The sequence below is a fragment of the Delphinapterus leucas genome, chromosome 16 (genome assembly GCF_059928025.1).
Source record: "Delphinapterus leucas isolate spDelLeu-1000000601 "Yukka" chromosome 16, BTC_Dleu_Yukka2, whole genome shotgun sequence".
Taxonomy (NCBI): Eukaryota; Metazoa; Chordata; class Mammalia; order Artiodactyla; family Monodontidae; genus Delphinapterus; species Delphinapterus leucas.
This window is the reverse complement of record NC_143144.1, coordinates 68,280,587-68,298,408: the sequence shown is the minus strand read 5'-3', so window position 1 is coordinate 68,298,408 and position 17,822 is coordinate 68,280,587. Positions and strand designations below refer to the sequence as shown.

General features: G+C 35.3%; 1 protein-coding gene across 7 annotated transcripts in view; it reads right to left on the bottom strand.

The window, feature by feature from the left end:
- SHOC2 (SHOC2 leucine rich repeat scaffold protein) overlaps window positions 1-17,617 on the bottom strand; it is a 112,771-nt gene extending 95,154 nt beyond the window's left edge. For 3 of the 7 annotated variants that reach the window (XM_089898162.1, XM_022568790.2, XM_022568791.2), the window contains exon 1: window positions 17,518-17,617. The gene's annotated coding sequence lies outside the window, so the exon portion shown is untranslated. Of the gene's footprint in view, window positions 1-12,246; window positions 14,686-16,956; window positions 17,358-17,517 lie in introns of those variants that run through there. The other 4 variants (XM_089898163.1, XM_089898167.1, XM_089898165.1 and 1 more) reach the window with 4 other exon arrangements.
- Between the last annotated feature and the right edge of the window lie 205 nt (window positions 17,618-17,822).

Sequence of the window (17,822 nt, the reverse complement as noted above, 5' to 3'; positions counted from 1 at the left end):
TCAACAAAGTGGGTACAGAGGGAACATATCCTAACATAATAAAGGCCATTATGACAACCCTAACATTACACTCAATGAAAGCTGAAATCAGTTTTTCTAAGACCAGGAACAAGACTTGCTGCTTTTACTCACATATTATAGGAAGTCCTAGCCACAACAATCAGAAAAGAAAAAGAAGTAAAAGGAATCCAAATTGGTGAAACTGTCACTGTTTGTAGATAACATGATATTATACATAGAAAATCCTAAAGACACCATCAAAAAACCCATTAGAACCCATTAATGAATTCCATAAACCTGCAAGATACCATATTTACAGACAGAAGTCTGTTGCGTTTCTATACACTAACTAAACTATCAGAAAGAGAAATTAAGAAAACAATCCCATTTACAACAGCATCAAAAAGAATAAAATACCTGGGAATAAATCTAATTAACGTGGTAAAAAAAAAAGACCTGTACCCAGAAAACTATATGACTCTGATGAAAGAAACTAAAGATGATACAAACAGATGGAAAGATACACCATGCTCATGGACTGGAAGAATTAATATTTTTCCATACTACCCAAGGCAGATTCAATGCAATTCCTATCAAAACACCAATGGCACTGTTCACAGAATTAGAATAATTCTAAAATTTGTATGAAAACATAAAAGACCCCAAAAAGCCAAAACAATCTTAAGAAGAACAAAGCTGAAAGTATCATGCTACCTGATTTCAAACTATACTACAAAGCTACAGTAATCAAAACTGTATGGTACTGGCACAAAAATAGACACATAGATCAATGGAAACAAAGGGAGAGCTCAGAAATTAAGCCCATGGACTTATGGTCAATTAATCTACAACAAAGGAGGCAAGAATACACAGAGGGGGAAAAGACATCCTCTTCCATAAACGGTGTTGGGAAAACTGGACAGCTACAAGCAAAAGAATCAAACTAGACTTTCTCAGACCGTATATAAAAATAAATTTAAAATGGATTAAAGACTTACATATAAGACCCTGAAAGCATAAAACTTTTACAAGAAAACAAGCAGTACACTCTTTGACACCGGTCTTAGAAGTATTTTTTTGTATATGTCTCCTCAGGCAAGGGAAACAAAAGCAAAAACAAACAAATGGGACTACATCAAACTAAAAGCTTTTGCATTAGTGAAGGAGACTATCAATAAAATGAAAAGGCCACCTATTGAATGAGATTAGATATTTGCAAATGATATATCTGATAACGAGTTAATATCCAAAATATATAAAGAACTCATACAACTCAATGCCAATAAAACAAACAACCTAATTAAAACATGGGAAGAGAACGTGAATAGATATTTTTCCAAAGAAGATACGGATGGCCAACAGGTACATGAAAAGATATTCAACATCTTCAATCATCAGGGAAATGAAAATCAAAACCACAATGAGATATCACCTCACACCTGTCAGAATGGCTGTCATCAAAAAGACAACAAATAACAAGTGTTGGAGAGGATGTGGAGAAAAAGGAATCCTTGTGCACTGTCAGAGGGAATGTATATTGGTACAGCCACTATGGAAAACAGTATGGAGGTTCCTCAAAAAATTAAAAGTAGAACTACCATGTGATCCAACAATTCCACTCCTGGGTATTTACCCAAAGAAAACTAATTTGAAAAGATATATGCATCCCTATGTTCACTGCAACATTATTTATAATAGCCAAGATATGTAAACAACCTAGGTGCCCATCAAATAGGTGAATGAATGTGGTATATACAATGGAATATCACTCAGTCTTAAAAAAGAATGAAATCTTACCATTTATGACAACATGGATGGACCTAGAGAATATTATGCTAAGTGAAATAAGTCAGAGAAAGACAAATACCATATGATTTCACTTATATATGCATCTAAGAAACAAAACAAATGAACAAACATAACACAACAGAAACAGAGTCATAGATACAGAGGACAGGTGGTTGCTTACAGGGGTGGAGGAGAAGAGAAATAGGTGAGGGAGATTAAGAGGTACAAACTTTCAGTTACAAATTAAATGAGTCACGGGTCTGAAATGTACAGTATGTACATTATAATGTACAGTACAATTACATAATATCTTTGTATGGTGACAGATGGTAGCTCCCCTTATCATGATGATTATTTTGAAATGTACAGAAATAGCAAATCACTATGTTGTGTACCAGAACTAACACAGTCCTGTAGGTCAATTATACTTCAAAAACAAACCAAAAAAACCTGAAAGAAAAATAGATCAGATCTGTGGTTACCATAGGGGGAGGGGAGATTAGATGAAGGCAGTCAAAAGGTACAAACTTCGGGCTTCCCTGGTGGCACAGTGGTTGAGAGTCCGCCTGCCAATGCAGGGGATACGGGTTCGTGCCCCGGTCCGGGAAGATCCCACATGCTGCGGAACGGCTGGGCCCGTGAGCCATGGCCGCTGAGCCTGCGCGTCCGGAGCCTGTGCTCCGCAAGGGGAGAGGCCACAACAGTGAGAGGCCTGCGTACCGCAAAAAAAAAAAAAAAAAAAAAGGTACAAACTTCCAGTTATAAGATAAACAAGAACTAGGGGTGCAATGCACAGCATGATAAACATAATTAACACTGCTATATGTTACATATGAAAGTTGTTAAGAGAGCAAATCCTAAGAGTTCTCATCACAGGAAAAAAAAAGTTTTTCTATTTCTTTAATTTGTACAAATCTTTAATTCATATCTATATCAGATGATGGATGTTCACTAAATCTATTATGGTAATCATTTTATGATGTACATAAGTCAAATCATTATGCTGTACACCTTAAACTTACACAGGGCTGTATATCAAGTATATCTTAATAAAACTGGAAGAAAAAAAAGAAAAACTACTGACAAAAGGACAAGTTTTGAGCATAAATTCCATTTCATTATTGGTCTTAGACTTTAAAAAAAAAGAGAGATGTTTATGGCTACAGAATATAATGTATATATTACAATCCCAACAATGCTGTTATATAATAACCAACAAAAACTGGAGAGGAAATGGACTAAGGTATGCTTACACCTTTATACTGTACGCTTTATACCCTTAAGTATACTTCAATTGTTACAGCTCGATCTATGTCTTAATCTCTTAGCTATAAAAGATGAGGAAATAAGCATAAATATAGATAGTATAATAAATATAGATGAACTAAATACACTCATTAAAGGAAAAAGTCTGATAGTAGATCACAAAACAAAATATAACTATGCATACTAGATTCACCCCACCTCGCCCAAATCTGAAAGGATGAAAATGAAATACAGGCAGATTCTATATGTTCAAAATGACATAGGTATTATATAGACACAAGGATATTCACTGTAACACTATATGTAACAATATATTCAAATAACCTAAATATCCATCACCAAGGGCCTGGTTACATAAATTATTTTTTATTCAGTGAAATATTATGTAATTATTTAAAAGAATGGGGCAACAACCACGTACTCGTATTAAACAATTGAGATAGTAAAGCATACTGGCTAATAGTAAGGACTCTGCAGACAGACTGCTGGAGTTGAACTTCCAGCTCCACAACTTATTAGCATTTTACTCAAAGTTTCTATGCCTCAGTTTCTTCCTCTGTAAGAAGGGGATAAATAATATTATCACAACTCTCAAGGTTGTGAAGAAGATTAATAATGAATACCAAAATGCTTTTTAGAACAGGGCCTAGAACATACAAAGCACTGCATAAGTATTAGATTAGTTATAGTTAAGTGAGAAAAACCCAGCTGTAGAACAGCATAGTATGCTATCATTTATGAAAAAATTAATATATTAATATATGTTTATATATATATAAATTATCTGTAGAGGTACACACAAAACTGATAGTGGTTTCCTAGGAAGGGAAACCAGGCAGAAGAGGTTTCAGAGTGGGAGAGAGATTTGCTTCACATGTCTGTATCTTTTGGACTTTGTATCATAAGCATATACTGATCAGATAAAAATCAGTACTTAAAAATCAGTACCCTTAAAAATGTTAAGGAATCTAGGATGACTGAACACAATGCTATTTTTCTGATTAGTTCTCTACTATGCCTAAGGTACGTTTACTCAGATCAAAGGTCATAAACAGCAAACTCTCAGAGACAAATGTATTTCTTCAAAGTACCTATGAAAGTTCAGATATTTAATATGTTACTACATAATATACAAAGGGTATTTATCTTTGGAGACAACACTACAAATACAAATGTTAAAAAGTGTTCATAGCAATGTGCATATAAATAGCAAAACATTAGAAATAACCTACATGTACATCCGTAGTCTCAATAAATTATGGTGCCACACAATGGAGTATCATTTAGACATTTAAAATGACAGCATATACATGCAGTATAAATTTATGTATAAAATTATAACTTTGTTCATAAATGATAAACAGTAAATTATGGACTCTTTCTATACAAGAATACAGATATACTTCATTCCTTTTCATTGCTATAATTTGTGGTATGACTACACCATAATTTACTTAATCATTCTCATATCAACTGACATTTAGGTTGCTTCTATTAGCCTTTTTTTTTGGCCAGTACAAACAATGCTTCAACCAACATAAATCTTCATACACAGGAACCAGTATTTCCATAAAGCAGATTCCTGAAAGCAGACTGTTTGGCCAAATCTAATGTGCATTTTAAATATTTATGGGTAGTTCCAAACTGTCTTCTTCTAAAGAGATGGCATCAATTTATACTCTCCCAATATTGCCAATTATTATTTGTTCTCGTTTTTGTCAATCTGATGTATGAAAAATGATATATTATCTAATCTATACTTCCTTGATTAGTGAGGGTGAACAAATCTTTCCATTCTTTCACTATTTGTGGTATTCAGACAAAAAACAGACCATAGCTACACTATGTTTAACACACATTGTGGTTTAAATTTTTCTTACAGTGCCAATATTTAATAAATGGGAGCTTCACATACAAATTCAGACCTCTACTTTCATTTTTAAAAATTCAAAAAAAGTGGGCACCACTGGGTTAACATTTCTTAATGACAAAAAGCAACTGGTGCTAAATAGAAGTTGTGCCCACCCAGTGCTCTCCAACTCAACAATCTCATATATTAACCTTACTGAGTTCACTTATGTTACCTGCCTGATCTCCTGTAGGAATTTAAGTTTAGCACCCCATTACTATTGAGTTATTTGTTTACATACTAGTTATCAGAATTCTTCCAATGAAGGAGATATATATGTGTGTGTGTATATATATATATATATATATGCATATATATATACATAAACATATAAATACATGTAATTATATATAATATTTTCTCTCGATTTTTTAACTTAATCATATTGTTCATCTATTATATATATAAATATATATAAAATCTTAAAGTCTAAAAAACACCCATCAAATGATAGCAATGTTTACCCTTGGTTATTAGGATGGCTTTCACTTTTATTTATCTCTGTATTATTTTTTTAATATATACAATAAGCATTCCCTCCTTTTATAATCAGGGAGGGGGGGAAAGGTATGTTCATTTTGAAACAGAAAATGATAGTTTGGTTATGTTCACTTTTAACCTGACAAAGGATAATAGAATGTATTTATAAAGAAAACCTGAATATATAATACAAGAGGAGCTCAACATAATCAAAGCCCATTTAAATTAGTCTACAACAGCTCATGAGGAACTAAACATATTCAATACTTCAGATGTGAATTGTCATGTACATTGTTTTACAAGAGATATTCAAAAAGTACCTGGAGTGATCTGATTCACATTGAAGTTATAAACCAAGTTTTTGAATATTGGCAGTTCAGAAACCAGTCTTTCCCTCCATTTATGAATATTTCAATTTTTATAAATATAAAAACTATATTTTCATCCAGTCAACATTTAATACATACTAAATGCTATGCACTGTGCAAGATGCTAAGTATGCAACAGTAACAAGGCAAAGTCCTTACCTGTAAGCTCACCAACAAGTGGAAAAGGCAAAAAACATAGTGTGGTAAGAGCTGTTGAAGCACAAAGAGAAGGCACTTAAACCAGCCTTGGAGTTTGGGGGACTCAGGCTTCTTCTTAAAAGAGATAACATCTAAGAAGGAATCAACTAAAAAGAGTGGGAGGGAGTCAGGAATCCTGGAATCATCCTGACTCCTCTCTCTCCTTCAACTTTCATATCCTAACAATCACTAAATCCTACCCATTCTTCCCATAAAACTTCTCCTGACTCTTCAACTTCTCTTCATTCTCATTGCCACTACCCTGTTCCAGGGTACACTGAATACTCTCCTCTAATAGCTTTGTAACTGGTCTCACAACATGCACTCCCCATCCTGTCCCTAACCTAACCACTACACTGTAATTAGAGTGATCATTCAAATATTCAAATCTAATCAAGCAACTGTCCAATTTAGAACACTTGGAGGGGAGAGTAGGTGGCCCCACAAACACAGCCCTCAGGATAAAATCCAAAATTCTTAGCAATAACTACCAAGCCTTTCAATATCTGGCCCCTGACTTCGCCTGCCATAACTCCAACATTCCCCACCTTGTCCTCTGGTCACATGAACTTCTTTCAGATCCCATAGCAAGTCCTGCTATCTCTTGTCCCCAGGACTTTGCATGAGCTATTTCATTCGACCAGAAACAGGTTTACAGTTCTTCATTGAGCTAGCTCCATGTATCCTTCAGATCTCAGTTCAGAAGTCAGGGAAGCCTTTCTTGACTACTCAAAAGCCTTTCTGAATACTGCCTCCCCCCGCTCTGTGCTCCCATTTAAAACTCCCCCATTAGAATATTTTTCACACTGTATCATACTTGTCAGGTTAGTTGTCTGACTCTCTCATTTAAAGTAGTGGGAAAACTGGGAGCCTTTTGTCTTTTTCACAGTTGTATCCTAATAGTTATAAATAATACCTGGGAGTTATATTTACTGAAAGAATTATAAATATTTGTTAACTTGGCTTTATCTACCCTACTAAATAGCAGCCTCCTTACAATTTCTACTCTAAAGTACTTTACAACTTCAAAGATACTATTAACTTTTTATTAAGCACTCAATAAGCATGTATTAAACACTTGCTGAAGACAGTTGAACAATAAGCAAAGACAAAAACCTTGTCTCATTGCATAGTTTCCCTATACTCTACTTAAAATTAACTCTAAATCACTCCGATTTTTTAATGAATACCTAAAAATGGCAAGATTTCAACTATTTTCCTTTGTTTTTAAAGATCTGAAATGCTCCTTACTCTTTTATGTAGTTTAAAGGACAATAAACTGCTCTCCCCTCCAAATCACATAAAGCTATATATTTTTGTAGTTCAAAAGTCAAAAAAGGAATCTTCAAAACTGGAAGACCAAAGATCAAGAAAGCATCCAAAATTAACATGTTCAAGGGAATGTTATTGTTCAGAGAGAAATGGAAAAACACATCCTTAAACAGCATGAGTGAACATGAGGTGAGAGTACTTTTCATGGAGGCTAAAGAAATAGCTGTAAATAAAGAAATAAAATGCTCTGTATTAGTCCATGTTAATTAGAATCATGCCAAGAGTGTACAACTCATAGCACCTCTAAATTCATTCATTCAGCTTTTCCCCCCTGTGGTAAAGAGGCAAGATGAAATAGTTTGGACTGACATGCAGAAGGACTAAATTTTATATAGTAGCAAATACATGAGACTTTTTCAAGAAATCTGGTGTTCTTTCTTATGGGAAAGAATAAGACTTATTACGTAATTTTGATTCTGAGCAAACAGAAGTTTTAAGCAAAGAACTGAAAATTTGTTTACTCAACCTAAAAGTCAATCCATAATTGAGACTACAGCCCTCTTGTATAACACTTCAACTCACTATATATATATATAAATTGCAAGATTCTCCAGCAAAAGAAAAGGCAGGGGTGGGGTAGAAGGGATTTAAATGTCTCAATATGATTAAGATATAATACTAAACATCAAATATCTTGAGCAAACTTTATCTGAAAAACTCTTATGCCACACAATCTCAAAAAAAGATGTGCTTGTGAATATTTGTTTAAACTGCCTTTCTTTCCAATGAACTCAAATCGTCACACAGAACCTAAGTATTCCCAACATACACTTTACTCTTCATTTAACATGGGCTAATTGGCAATAAATCAAAAAGCTGGTTACCTAATTATCAGTGTAAAGCACAAGAGATAAAATGTAATTGCTATCTTAGGTTATAGGCACTAAGGTGACTACAGTATTCACAAAGTATTTTCAACTTAAACAAATGATTTTCAGTACTTTTAAGCTAAAAATTAATTACATTTAACTGCTTTGTTTTTGTATGTATAAACCCACACATTCTTTCACTAGGTCTTATCTGATTATAAATCCTTTCCATTACTCATTCTATAAACTATTTTTCAGAAACTGTCAGAAAAAAATATAAACAAAAAAAATTTACTACACATAGCAAAATTAGAAGTGTGGTCTCAAAGAAGGTATCTTACATTTAAGCATCAGTATTTAGTAAGTTGCCATTATTATAAAACAAATAGCCTTTCTCACATTCACAGAGTTCATTTTTGAGATTATTTAGATGAAGACCGTACGTTCAACTAATTATTTATCTAGTCATCCTAATAGCTGTTAAAATAGGATTTACACCGCGCATTTTGGGCCTTAAAAATATAATCTTGTTATCTCTGTATTACATTTTTAAAAATATCCCAAAGCAAAAAATCTTCCTCATACAAGATCAAAAGAAATACGTTGAGCAACCAGGCCCAATTTAACTTAGGGTTAATAAAGAATTTCTCCCATCAGAAGCTACTCTAAATATTGACAGGCATTCCTCTCTTATAGTTTTGAACATACATTAAAAAAAAACCCACACATTTATTTTTGTAATTTAACACATTAAATCTAACCAGTTCCCAACTGGTATGTACCATCTACTATTGTGTGACTATAATTGCAAAATATGATTCCCACCTACTTTACAGAAGCTGTGATGTAAAAAAATTCTTACACCACAAAGATGTAAATCCCATTTAGTAATGTGCAGGTTGCAAGTGATATAGTACTTAAATTATGCCAGAAACGAAAAACATTATTTGGCCTTACTTAATTTCAATTACTCTCAGAAGCAACTCAAATATTATCAAATTGTTAGTTATAAAAACTGGATAATGGTATGGTCACAAAAAAGATGTGTCAATTAATAACTTATTTGTATTTTTAGACATGAATCTACATTTGCAGATCATTCATCTTCAAAGAATTTGAATATAATAAAATATAGCAAAACTTCAATTATATGAAACAATTTCAACTTTCTTTGATAAAACAAAAATCTTCAAGATCTTACCACAGGATCATTATTATTATATCAATTATCACAGTGTGTGTGTGTGTGTGTGTGTATGGAAATGTCAGGCATAAGTGTGCTCCTGTTGAAAAAAGGTCAGATAAGTTTTTTATATTTTTGTATGCAGATAATTAGTTATGCATCAAAGTGTTGTTGACAGAGCTGACTCTATAAAAATTATATAGCTTACTTTTAAGGCAAATTTATTGTCATTCCTTTTTCATATCACAAAAATCTTTAAACTGAGACATTTAACTCTAATATCCATTTGCTTGATATTATAATTAGTGTAAATCAACTCAGTCCCTTTTTTAATTAACAAAATAAGCTGGTAAAAGTATGTTTTATCAAATGCCTTCACAATATACTATCCTGAACAATGGATATAAACTAGTGGATTTCATTCTTTATATTTAGTTTCTAATCAGTTTCAGTATCTGGTTCTCACAGTCTGACACAATGCTGCAACGTTTGGGTTCTAGGGGAAATGTTTAAAATTATTTCCACTGAAATATTTAAGTCCTGTACACAAGCATCATGGAAATGTTTACATCAGTTGTCAAACTTTTTAAATAAAAATATTAAATTTTAATAGAATTTTTTTTAATGTTTGTGCTTCAAAAATAGTGACTTCATTTTTAAAAAGTCATTTTTCTCAAGCCCCAAAACAATTCTTGCTTTTCATGCCTTATTTGCAACCTAAAACATTACTACCTGATCTACGTCACTCACTCACTCACTGACCATCATTATATTTGATCACCTTTAGGTCCTTACTGCCCAAAGCCCGACAGTCTCACATGTTTTGGCACTTCAATACACTTTGTTCTTGTCCTAAATACTCATGTTCTGTGCGTACTACTATAAGCTATTATATAACAGGAGGTGGGAAAAATTAAAAAATATTGCAGCACTACAAACCATTTAACATGCTGAGTTTCCACAGTTGCTTAGTGGGTGTTCTGAAACTAGGCCATATTTCTAGTATTAAGAATTTCAAATCCCTACTTCCAAAGTACAGAAATAACTATTTTCAAGATTAAATCATAAAACCTTACTATTTTAAGCTCCCTGGTATATAAGCATCCCATTTCTATGAGTTTAAAACTGTAATTAACACATGGTAGATAAACCAATATTTGTTTTAGCAACAAATAAGAAATAACTAGCTCTTTTACCTATCCTTATAATACTCAGAGAATTCAACAGGTTACAAAACTAAGACAAAATGCAATTTATATGAACCAGAACTAAAGCCCTTCAGTGAAATATCAAATTCTTTATCCCAGAAGATATAAAAAACAAAGTTGAATTAAATATAATCTATTTCAGGTCACCCAAGCAAAGAAGTAATTATGACCTGCAATCTAATTTTTCCAGTCCAGGTTACCAAGAAATACCAAAAATAAATAAATAAACAAAACTTACTCTCTTTAACAGTTTAAAAGTTGCAGAAATATTTATGTCATTTTGTCATATCGTTGCAACAGGTATGTTTTCATTCAAAGCTGATGAAAACATGTTGTTACTCAATTTTACATATTTCATACCTCAGTACATAAAGAAACACATGGTAGGTATAAAACCTACAAACTTTAAGGCAGTAATATTATACTGCACGGATTCAGTACTTTCAGACAATTATTTGCTTCAACTTGGTTTTACTCAGTAAATACTTACAATACCTATTACGTTTCGTCTCATTAAGCGAATCTTCCCAATAACAAAAGATTAACACATTAAAATTCTTAATTGTATCATTTTAGATGGAAATCTTTCTGAAATATAATACATGCTCCTGTGTCATCTTTAACAAAATTTACTAACAGCAATTAATCTCGTCATGATCCTACATCATTTTTGCTACACTGTTCTCCATATAAAACAAATGACATCTTAAAAAGATTTCAAATGTTTATCCCATAAATTTGCCTTAAACTTCTATATTCTTTTAAATGTGTTATATCTGCTTTTTAAGTATTTTACCCTTGCTCTTATTTTCAACTTTCATGTGGCCTCGAGGAGTACCCCAGTCCTTTTTACATTTGGTTAACAAACTTTTTAAAATTGTACATTATAAGAGTTTAGAGAGCCCTCAATTAAGACCTAGGGGATTCTAAGAGCAGGAAATGTGTTTAAGAGCAAAAGCACTATGACAACTCTTTGTTCTTTTCAGTGGCCTGTTTGTTTGGGGGCCCGAGACTATTAATTTAAACTAATTTTCTATTAAGAGCCTACAAAGTCAAGACATTGTATATTGGAGAAATGGTAGTAAAGGCGGCGGACATACTTGATGCTCATCATGAAGCTTACAGTCTAGCAAAAAAACAGACAAACACATCATTACAAAAATAATTTAGTGTTATAAAAAGGAAATACAGGTGTGGTAAGGGACCTTAAAACAGGAGAACCTAACTAGAGATCAAAGGCCTCCCCAAGGATATGATATGGAGGCCTGAAGGGCAATTATAGAAAGTTAGCCAGGTGCAGAGAGCATGGGGTTGTATCCAAAGAGATGATACCAGAAACGTTTTAGTTTCCTAAAAAATAACCTTGAGATAAGTGAAATGTTATAATATTTATGAGGTAATTGCTAAAACGTGAACATTTAAAAAGGATTTCTCAGATTTCTATAATGAAAATAACAGGAAGAATCAAAACCAAAAAAAAAAAAAAAAGGCAACACAAGAAATTTTAAATGGGAAAACTATGGCATTTTGGAGGGAATGAAGTTTGGAATGACAAATAAGGTCCCTCATTGTGCCCTCAAATAAGTATTAAATCATACTATATGAAAAATTACTTAATATTCAAGTTCAGAGAACTTTTAAATCATATAAAGCCATATAAAGACTTCTACCAGGATATAACTGCTGATCATACAGTCTGACTTACCTAAAGCAAACAGTGACACTTTGAAATAAGTATGAGAAGAGGTTGTTTTTGTTGTTGTTGTTTTGTGGGTTTTTTGTGCTTTTTTTTGCGGTACGCGGGCCTCTCACTGTTGTGGCCTCTCCCTGTTGCAGAGCACAGGCTCCGGACGCGCAGGCTCAGCGGCCATGGCTCACGGGCCTAGCCACTCCGCGGCATGTGGGATCTTCCCGGACTGGGGCACGAACCCGTGTCCCCTGCATTGGCAGGCAGATTCCCAACCACTGCGCCACCAGGGAAGCCCGAAGAGGTGTTTTTAATGTTCTCAGAAGAGTACATTTTAAATGTTGGTATAATAAAACCTTACCGTGAGTTCTAAGGAAGGAAATTCATAAATGTTACCTTAACATGATGCATACATGCTGAGAAATATATATTTAAATATGATTTTGAAACATTTTATCATTATCCAAGTTCTAATTCTCAGAATTATTCCACATTAGGCTGATATGTTCTTGTATTTAATTAAAATATTAATGGAAAATATACAGTTAAAAGTTTTAAATAATAATTTGGAGGAGCTCCCCAACATTAATGGAGATCCATAGTTCAAGGCCCAAATTAAATGAGGTACACAAGACAGAACAATCTCTAAAAATGGTAACTTTAATGAGAGCCTACTGTATCACTTAAAAGATCAGGTCATACATGGACTCCAAATTGTTATTCCCTGCAGTTCTCCAATGGACCTTAACATCTCTAACTTCTATGCTTTTTCTACCCTCTACCTATCCAACTTATTCCTCAAGAGCTAGTTCAGGTTGTAACCTTCAGTAAGCATTGCTGGTTATACATGCAGTCTGAATCTTAACTCATCTGAGTTCTTCAGTGTATACTACTATCAAAGCGCTTGTCACATTGTAAAACAATTTACTGTTTGTCCCGTTCATGCAACAAACCATGAACTTACTGAAAGCAGGAAACATAGTATATTTATTCCTGTTCCCTCACAGTATGGGACACACACGGCACTCAGTAGAAGGTCTATGACATTAGTGAGTATGAAATTAGTAAGTTAGTAAGAAATAAGTTAGTAAGAAGTAAGAAATATTTATAGAACAAAATTTTAAAGTTAACTTAAAGACTATCTGCAAAATTGTGAAAGTCCTGAAAGCAAGAAGGACTGTTGTACAACACAAAAGTGGACACTGAGAAAGCCCAAATTTAACTGATGAAACTAACTCAAAATTCTAGACATTATCTGTGTCAGAAAAAGTCATTCCACTTTACCTCAAAGACATCAGAAAAACTAAAAGAAAAAAGACTTATCTGTCAACTGTGAAATTACTTAACTATATTTTCAAGATTTATAAATAGTGTTTGAGGGCAAATAAAATGCTTAAACTGTGTGTTCACAGTGCTATGAACATTAGAAGATAGACATGCCAAAATACTTCATAAAAGTCTTTCAGGTTCATTTCACATAGGGACCAATTATACCCTCTTTTAAGGTCACCTGTAATGTTTTAGCTTCAAGCAATATGTTCATTCTTTCCGATAAAAAAACCTTTACCTTTTACAGCATGAGCTACTTTTTGCAATCAGTTCTAATCTTTAGAAAAGTTGGAATGAGACATATAGTGTGAAATAATCTAATTAGTTCTTTAAATCTTGATAATGGCAATATCATACTTTCTCAAAAAGCACATATGTTACCAACATCTCAAAAGCTGAAGAGCCCTCTGTAATTAGAATACTCTTTTCACATGTTAGAACTCTGATTTGCTGAGTTAAAGATGTGCTGAAAAACTGGGAATCAGGAGAAAATGCCAAAGACAGAAGGAACATTAGTTTACCTTAAAATAATGCAGTTACGTATTTTAGAACATAACTCAGTTTCTTAGACTTATGCATGCTCTTTTCTACCTGCACTGGTTGACAATTAGATTTCAGAACACGCTATAATATATCAAGTTCAAGCACACCATAGGTCACCTTGTAACTCAGAAATTTTTCATATTTTAAAAGTCAGTGTAGATAGTTAGGAAAATACAAACTTTATTACATTAACAGAAAAAAATATTTCCAGAAAGACCTACAGCACACAACTTTGATACAATGTAAAATTCAGAAGACAGGAATAGCAAATTTTACATATATATTCTTTAGCGGGTTAAAGATTTAACCTTAAATTATTAATTATAATATGCCTAATGTATAACATGTAATGCATGAAATGTAAGTCCAACAATAAGCAAAAATAGCAACCAATTTAGTATCTGCAGTACTCATTTCTCAAGTACCACATAAAAGTACTTTACCACTCTGCTGCTAAATGACAGCCAATTTCTAATTCATCTATAACAAAGTATTTACTAATTCCCCACTAGTCTTATAAAACTTTGACATCTCTGTATCTAAGTTTTCTCTCCTAATTGATATAAACTAGTTCAAGAACACTTCCACCACCACCCCACCCCCCCAAAAAAAAGAACACTTCCACCAAGCCCAAGCTATAGACCTCAGAACTCACTGAAGGACTTGGGGTCAACTTGTTTTTCTGGGTTTTTTTATTGTTTTGGGGGTTTTTTGGCCTTGTTTGGGGGTTTTATTACTATAAGCATAAATTCTATGCTTTTCCATTCATGAATGATACATGAATGATATAGTGAACTGAATCCTATAAAGATATAGTCTTTCATTTAATCTTCAACCTCCAAAAAACTTCATCCTTATATCTGTATGTCAGGGTTAGTGTATATTTTTTAGTAAAAAAAACACAACAGATTTTGATATTTTTTCTCATAAGATGATATATAAAGTCTAAAAACTATTTAAACTGTTTAAAGAACGTCTTACAGAAATACTAAATTACACAACAGATATTGATAATCCAGCATACGTTTAAAACAAATATGAATGCAGTTTAACTGTCTGGATAACAAAGAATTTCAATTTTATTCACGCTTCCCCTCAAAATCCATATAGGTAAGCCAAGGCAAAAAAAATACCAGCAGCTATTCAGAAGCCATCTATGAGCATTCCACATAGAATTCCAGTTTATATCTCTCTTGAACGTGGGACAAGCCCTGTCCCAAGTCACTGAAGAAACAATATTTAAAAAGTATAATTCCAGCAAGCATAACAAAAGAATTTATAATTTTAGTGTTCCTTTTGAAAAGTGGAATGTTTCACATTTCTGACTGGTTTCTAGTTCACAAGTTGTTGCATGAGTCTTACTTGCTACAATTATCAAAACACAGCTCTGATCAACTTTCTGAATACAGTAGTTTAAAAACTAAAAAAAAAATCCATCTGCAAGTTATTAATGTATTTCTTAATATCACTCTTTAATCCACAATTCATAACAAATAATAGAAAATCTTAAACACTTGAAAATTGTATTAACAATCAGACACCAGAAAACAAGTGCCAACCTGAGATAAATGTTTTCTTCAAAAACTGAACACTTTGGGAAAAACAGTAACCTTGGAGATAGACCAAGTCCATATCTCCAAACTGGCATTTCAAGAATACAGTTTTATATGTCAGCTTTATCTTACATTTAAGCCATTTGAAAGTCACAAAACTTAAGACAAAGCCTTTATTTCTCTGCTACTTTTAAATGCATATTCATAATTAAATAAAACTTTTACAGTGTACCTGATTTCCAAATTAGTATTTAAAAGATTTATCACATTCAGTCTAAGATCCTTATGTTGGGAATGGTCATTTACATACTTATTCCTAATAATTCTTGTCACTGTCACATAGAAAACATCAACACTTGACAAATTCAAACTATGAACTAAGCTTACTGAATGTCACAAATTGTACCCAATAGCTACGTCTCTTCAAACACATAGTAACAGTTACAAGGGCTATGGCATGTAAAGCTGAGGGTAGAGGTTAGCAACTAATAAACAGGTTTTTAAAATTAAGACAATCTTTCAGTGTTGATGCTACATTTAGATAAAAAATACTTAGTTACACAAGTGTACCCTAAGATTCTGAAAAACATAACAAAAAAATAGTTTTAGATACAATTATCCATTACTCTGAGCAGGTACGAGAAAGTGCTGACATTTATGAAGAAGTGTACAAAACTGCACAGGTGTAAGCTTAGATGTAGACTGTTGGTACTTACCGTGAGGGAGGCAAATACTATACAGTCCACATCTGCAACCCAATTTTGCTTCAGCAACCCCAAAGACTTAGAAAACATTTTTTTGGGTAGGTTGCAAAACATTGCTTCCTCTTTTATTCTCATCACCCCCATTATAATACAAAGCAACAGACAAGAAAATCAAATCACCAACTGCAAGGGTTGAAGGCTTAATTAAACACACACACTCAAAAGCATCTTCTTTTCAACTACCGAAACGGTATTCATTTCACCTGTTTGTACATCCATATTAACACAATTACACAAACCCTCTGTTGATTTTTTTTTAAAAAAAGGAGCAATTAATGGCTTGGCGTCATTATTCTTCTACCTAGGAAAGGGGGGGAGGGGGATGGTACAAAACAATGGATACTGAGGGACTGGGGAAAAATCGTTTTGTCCTGAAGCCTCTAGCATGGGGCGGGGGGGGGGGGGGCGGGAAAGAAGAGTACTTTTCCTCTGTCCCTAAAATCTACCGAGGAAAGAGGTTGCCATTAGGCATGTCCAACAGAGCAGTCTTGGATGCCTACAACTCGCTTCACCAAGCAACACACCCAAAGCCGACTCACCACTCTTCAAGGAACGGAGAGGAGACGGGGAGAGCGCGGTGGGCTTTGGGGAAGGGGCGAGGAAAGACTCCACCCCATAGCACTACCGCCGCGCCAGGGCCCCCGCCAACGATTCACACGCCCACGGGGCGCCCGGCAGCTTGGGCGCGGTGACCCCGGGAGCCCAGTGGAGCAGCACCGTCCGCCAGGCGCCCCCGGCCCCGGTTCTCGAGCCGGTTTAGTCCTCGCCCGGGCGCTGTCCTGGTCGCCCGCCGCCACCGCAGGCCCGGCCCCAGACGCTGTCAGCCGGCCGGCTCGCTCTCGGCGCTCGGCTGTGGGCCCCGCACGAGAGCCGGCTACTAGGGCCCGGCCCTCCCGGCGACAGCACCCAGGAAAGCGGCGGCGGCGGCGCCTCCCAGGGCCCCGGCCCCTCGGGCCTCGCCCCGGCCCCGCCGGCTCGCGCCTGTCAGGACGCGCGGGGCCTCCCCCTATCGACAGCCCGCCCGACCGCCCGACGGGCAGGAAGGAAGGCAGGAAGAACCGGCCAACAGGCACCCTCCCGCCTCAGCGGCCCCTAGTTACCGTCAGGAGCCGCGACTCCGCCATCCTCCTCGCTCGCCCTCCTTCCTCCTCCTCCTTGGAGGCGACTCTGCCCAACCGCCGCCCCCCGCCCGCCCCTCCCCCACTCGCCCCGCCCCGCCCGCCCGCCCGCCCCTATACACACTCTCGCTCCTACCGCCCCGCCCCACCCCTCCGGTGCAGGCCCGTCAATCGCTGGGGAAGAAAAACAGGCGGAGCCAGAGAAACAGACGCTGCCCAATCAGAGTGAGGCACTGTCGCCAGCGACGCTACCCAATCAGGGTAAGGTATGGGCGCCTGCTTCCCTC